At 37.5% G+C, this 6,505-nt stretch overlaps 1 pseudogene; it reads left to right on the top strand.

The window, feature by feature from the left end:
* The first annotated feature begins 3,285 nt into the window (after window positions 1–3,285).
* On the top strand, window positions 3,286–4,713 carry LOC138145632 (heterogeneous nuclear ribonucleoprotein K-like; annotated as a pseudogene).
* The last annotated feature ends 1,792 nt before the right edge of the window (window positions 4,714–6,505 follow it).

A 6,505-nucleotide genomic window follows, 5' to 3' on the forward strand; every position in this document is an offset into this window, starting at 1 on the left:
GCTTAAGATTGAAGTCTCTTAAAAATTGTAGCATTGTTAATGTTGCTTGCAGTTAAATAGTTTAAAAAAGAAAAAGGAGAATTTGATCAGAGTTCACGTTTATGCCAAGATAAAAGCTTCTCCAGACTGAGGCCTTTACAATTTCTGTTAACCTACATCAATGCGGATGAAGGCCAAAACACTTCTGAATGTTCAGTGAGTTGCTATTGGTGATTATGCCTTTTTTTTTTCTTTCTATGAGGTTTACTCTGCTAAATCTTTTTTTATTCACATAGAAAGTCCTTTCACATTCTGGAACTAATAATAATTATGGCTAGGGGTAGGTCATGGTCTAGTGGCTATATGATGACTAATGGAGAAATTTAAAGCTCCTTCACAGCTGAAGTAAAATCCAGGGTTAAAAAGCTGAAATGCTGTAGTATAAACATTCAGTCCACAGCAAAAGAATTACATAATGCAGGCCCTTCATGAATTCTCTAAGTGTCCCATATTCAGCATGTAAATTGCATGTGCTCTCAAATTAGCAATAGGGCATGGATACTAGCTTAAAATGATTGCAAGGAAATCATCATTCTGTTACTATGTCCCAGAGAGATTTAAACAACAAAACTGAGAGTTTGACTACATTGTATGAATAGAAAATTGTAATTATCCACTCCTCTACCCCATGGGATTTCTTCAATGATTCAGAGATTTTTCAGAAATATAAATTTTTCCAGGGACTTGTAGCACAGGATTTCCTAATTCAGTTATTATAGAATACCTTTTAACATGTTCTTAGAATTCATTTGGAAGACAAATCAAACATATAATCATTTTGGTCACTGATAACATATACTGTCTTTTAGTCTTGGTGGTGATAAGCCCTTACAGTCCCTGATCCAAAGAAACATGAACTATTTCTTTTGAAACTCACAATGTCAGGAGAAAGGCCACGTTGCTATTAATTAATGCCTGTCATGGCTTAATGCTTTACTGGACATTCTCAAATAAGAGAAGGGTCTTTTTTTTTCTTGAGAAATAATAAAAGGACCAATGCTCTCATCTGGGAAATAATTTCTAACCTTATAGTATCTAGCGAAGAAAGGATTTTGAGGTCAGCACTGCCTGTTCAGTATTTGTTTATGTGTCAGGAATTATTGACTGACTTTTGGGTTTTGGACACAACACCTTTACTTAAAAAATACATTTTTTCCACCTTGAAAATGTTTCCATGTTATTATCATATTTGATACTTGCTTGAAATGGGGACTACTGCTTGGATAGCGAGATAGAAGAAATATATGTGTGCGCATATGCATATAGATAGATATGTATATATCTACAAATATACATCATGTACATACTAGATACATACACACACATATATACATATATGTACATATTACATGCAGCATTCCATAAGTTTACTCTATAATAGGCACTGTAATAACTGCTTGGAATACCAATACAAAAAGAAAAATAGCTTCTGATTTCAAGTTCAAATTATAAAGGAAGGAAAATAATACACAAAAGGGATCCAAAAAGCAGAGAATGGGTGGAAAAATACTTATGGAGGCAAGATGGAGGGGAGTTTGGGGCCTAATAGCCTTGTTTGTGTTTGAAGAAAATATAATCCTTGGTATGGGTGCTTACTCAAAAATAGGTCTGGAAAGAAGGTCACCAATTAAAAGGAAATGATGTAGTGGAATATTATCTTAACTCTTTTGTTTTGATGACTATATATACTTTACATATATACTTCTATTTTCCTTACTAAGTTTAATTGATGCTAACAAACCACTGCCAAATTTGATGTCGACTAGAAGTTTGTCTTTATCCAAAATCCCTATCAATGAAATGCAAGTAGTAGGGATATTATTTCTGCATCAAGTCCTTAGGTTTTCATCCTAGTCTTCCATTTTTCATGTTATGCATGGGCATTCAATTTTTAAGAATTTATATCCATTACCTACATTGGATTTAAGAATAACAAGTTAATCACAATCATGACAATTTTATAGTAGATTAGGTACTAATATACTAAAAACTAACATCTCAATTTCCTTACCTTGTAAACATAAAAGTTTCATACTATTTGGTGCCATAGGATCATAGATTTTTACAGTTTATCTAGTCAAACATTTGCAAATGAGAAGACTGAGGCCCAGATTGACTAAGCTGCCTAAGATCACTCAGTTAAGAAAAGAGTGAGCTAGGGCTTGATTCTTGATCTGTTGATACTAGGTTCCATACAGCTATATGCTTACCAGTTCATCATTTTGGAAACTGAGGTGCATGGAGTATTCAGGAACGAGTAGCTACTCTGGTGAGAGAGTTTCCTGAGCCCTTTTCAGTGCTGCTCAGCCACTTTTGGTGTTCATCTTCTCCCATCTCTAACATGTGATTCCAAGAAGCTTCAGCATGCACAGTGGTCAAACAAGGATCAGATAAGTTTTGCATATTGGCTAAAACAGACTAAGAGTAAACAATAGGTGTCAAACCCATCAGTGAGTTAGAAAGAGGGATGTCTCCAATAATCATGTGAAAACTTCCCCTAGTGGAATATATGGATGAGAACAATTTGTTCCAGTGGTCACGAAGGCAGCATCACTGAAAATATCTGAACAGCAGCAAAATGAAAGTTTCTTTTTTGGGGGGGGGGCACTCTAGTAATTTTGAAAATTTGCCAAGTATTTAATATTCTGACTGCATTTTATTAATTTGTTTTAATTAACATAGAAGTGACCCAGATTCTCTGATATGGGAGATTTAGAGATTCTCACATAAACTTTCAAAAGGAGTTTACTCTGTACCAGTTAACTACACAAAAATAACATATAGTTCTCCAATTTCCATGAACACTATTTTAATGTTATGCAAAATAAGTGCTCAATAATGTTTTCTTTTTAAATAAGTGCAGGAATACTATGCTAGGTATATAAAGTCAAAATAAAATAATTTCTGCCTTCAGGTAGCTTACATTCTACTCTATTTTTGGATTATTATTGAAAATCGGATACACTCACATTCTAGAAATACACACACACTGTGATTATGCCATTTTAACCCTTGGAAATCTCTCAAATGCACGTTAAAACAATCTAGATAAGGAACATTATACACTTCTTGTGGTTGTATAAAAACTGTTACAATTCCTGAATTTGGATAGCAAAATCTACTATTCTGTTTTCAAAATAAATCAAAATAGAGGAGACTTAGGAACCTGTGCTTGCTCTCTATTTAGCTCAGACCTACTGGGACAGTGGCGGTGCAGAAGAGAAGGCAGCCTCCTGCAACTGTCTACCCATTCAATCTGAGAAGATGGAGACCAAGCAGTCAAAGGAAACAATCCCTAATACTGAAACTAATGGTGAATTCAGTAAGTGCTCTGCTAAAGATATGGAGGATGAGCAGAATTTTAAAAGATCTAGAAACACTGAGGAGATGTTCGAAATGAGCATTTTGTTTCAAAGCAAAAATGCTGGAGCAGTGATTGGGAAAGGAGGAAAAATTTTAAAGCACATTGTACAGACTACAATGCCAATGTTTCAGTCCCAGAAAGCAGTGGCCCCAAGTGCATAATGAGTATCAGTATGGATATTGAAATAGTTAGAGAAATTCTGAAGAAAATCATCCCTAACTTGGAAGAGGGCCTGCAGTTGCCATCACCCACTGCCACCAGCCAGTTCCTCTTCCAATCTGATGCTTTGGAATGCTTAAATTACCAACACTATAAAGGAAATGACTTTGGGAGTTAAATCAGTGGATTCACCAGAGTTTGGCAGGAGGAATTATTGGGGTCAAAGGTGCTAAAATTAAAGAACTTCCAGAGCATACTTGGGCAACTATCAAGCTTTTCTGGGAATGCTGTACTCATTCCATGGATAGAATTGTTCTTATGGAGGGAAAGTCTGATAGGGTTGTGGAGTGCATAAAGATCATACTGAAAATTATATCTGAGTCTCCCATCAAAGGATGTGCACAGCCCTATGATCCCAATTTCTATGAAACCTATGACTATAATGCTTTCATAATAATGTTTGATGATCCACAATGACGTCCTGTAGGGTTTCCCATGCAGGGAAGAGGAAACTTTGATAGAATGCCCACAGGTCATGGTGGGTGTCTTATGTCCCCATCTAGAAGAGATTATGATATCATTTCCTCCCTCACAGAGGACCGCCATCACCTCCTCCCAGACATGGTGTCAGGGGTGGTAGTGGAGCTCAAAATTTTCCTCTTCCTCTAACACCACAACCTAGAGAAGGAGATCTTATGGCTTAAGACAGAAGAGGAAGACCTGGTGACCTTTATGATGGCATGGTTGTTTTTAGTACTAATGAGACTTGGGACACTGCAATAGGCACATGGAGTCCTTCCGAAGGACAGATGGCTTAGGAACTACAGGTTGAGTACCGTGAATTTATGGGTGGTTCTGGATATGATTATTCCTATTCAGGGGGCTGTGGCTCATATGATGATCTGCGTGCACCCATTATTAAAACACAAGTAACTATTCTCAAAAATTTGGTTAGATCTATTAATGGCAAAGGTGGTCAGCAAATCAAACAAATATGTCATAAATCTGGAGACTCAATCAAAATTTATGAGCCTTTGGAAGGATCTGAGGATGAAATTATTACCATTACAGGAACATAGGACCAGATACGGAATGCACAGTATTTAGTGCAAAACAGTGTGAAGCAGTAAGCAGATGCTGAAGGATTCTAATGCAAGATTTTTTCTTTCTTTTTTATAATGTGAAGCCATCTTCTGAAAAGATTTTCTAAGATTAGTGAGGAACTGAAGGAATACTGCATCTTTTTTTTTTATCTGCTTCTGTTTAAAAAGCCAACATTACTCTGCTTCATATGTGTTCTGCATTTGAGGTTTAGTGAAATCTTTGCTGTGTACCATATGTAATATTTTAGTTCCTTATGAACTGGGTAGGGGGCGGGGGGGAACATGCAAAACTAACATTGGTATTTTGAAACAGTGTAATATAATATCAAGCAAAGGCAACTTCCCAGGACAGATTTTAAAACCTTTATATAGAGTCACACGGAAGAAATATGAATTCGATTGGGGACTTGAGCAGAGTAAAGCTTTTGAAGAAGCCAAGGCTGCCATACAATTGGCCCTAGATTTGTGGCCCATGCAAAATGGTCCAGTGGAATTGCAAGTGACTGTACAAGATGATTATGCAAACTGGACCTTATGGCAAAAACAACAAAGCCGAAATGTACCTTTGGGATTTTGGTGTAGGAAACTCCCTTCATCTGGAGTCCAGTATACACCTTTTGAAAAGCAGTTGTTAGCTGCATATTGGGCTTTGGTGGAGACTGAACAACTGACTCTGGGCCATGAAGTGATATTAAGACCTGGAATCCCAATTATGACCTGGGTAATGAGTACCCCAGCTTCTCACAGAATTGGACATGCCCAAGAGGCTAGTATAATCAAATGGAAGTGGTATATTCAAAATAGAGCGAAAACAGGCAAAAGCGGAATCTCTGCTCTACATGAATCTGTAGCAAACATAGAAATTGAGAGGAATGACACACCCCCTGAGCCAAAGCAACAGTTGGTAAAGTCCACTGTAAAGTGGAATGAGGGATATGATGTATTAACTGAGGAACAAAAGAGACATGCATGGTTTACTGATGGGACAGCAAAATATTTGGGGCAAAAAAGACATTGGAAAGCAGTGGCCTATAACCCATGTACTAGAAGGACTTTGGAAAGTACTGGGATAGGTGCAAGTAGCCAATATGCTGAACTTATGGCAGTATATCAAGCCATCAAAATAGAACAAGGAGGACAGTGTCATATATTCACTGATTCATGGGCAGTAGCTAATGGGTTAGCTACATGGATGCCCATGTGGAAAAATGAAAATTGGGAAATTCATGGGAAACAAGTCTGGGGCAAAGAATTATGGGAAGATATCTGGAACATGTCTTTGGTCACTGACTTGTCAGTTTTTCATGTAGATGCTCACGTGGCCCCCCACCACACCAGAACGTGAGTACAATGCTCATGCTGATCGACTGGCAAAGATTGCTACTGAACATATTGTCCCTACTTTGACAACAACTGATGATCCGGTATTAGCAAAATGGGTCCACCAAACAGCAGGCCATTTGGGGGTCCAGGCCACACACCAGTGGGCACAAGATCGAGGTATTAGTATCTCTCATTCACTGTTAAAACAGATAGCAGAAGACTGTCATATATGTCAATTGGAAAAGGAGCGAACTGTTCCTCGGGTAGTAACTGGAGAGATAGCAAGAGGAAAAGTCCCAGCCCAAATCTGGCAAATAGATTATATTGGTCCACTACCACTGGATAAAGGATGCAGATTTATATGTACTTGTGTTGATACCTATTCAGGTGTACTAGTAGCTTGTCCTTATAAGAATGCAACCCAGAAAAACACTTGTAAAACTCTAGATCTCATAAGCCTATATTATGGAACCCCAATGCAGATTCAAAGTGACAACGGGTCACATTTCAAAGGCAA

Source organism: Petaurus breviceps, unplaced genomic scaffold, assembly GCF_028583685.1.
Source record: "Petaurus breviceps papuanus isolate PSGF00001 unplaced genomic scaffold, PetGlider_PUasm1.0 90743, whole genome shotgun sequence".
NCBI lineage: Eukaryota > Metazoa > Chordata > Mammalia > Diprotodontia > Petauridae > Petaurus > Petaurus breviceps.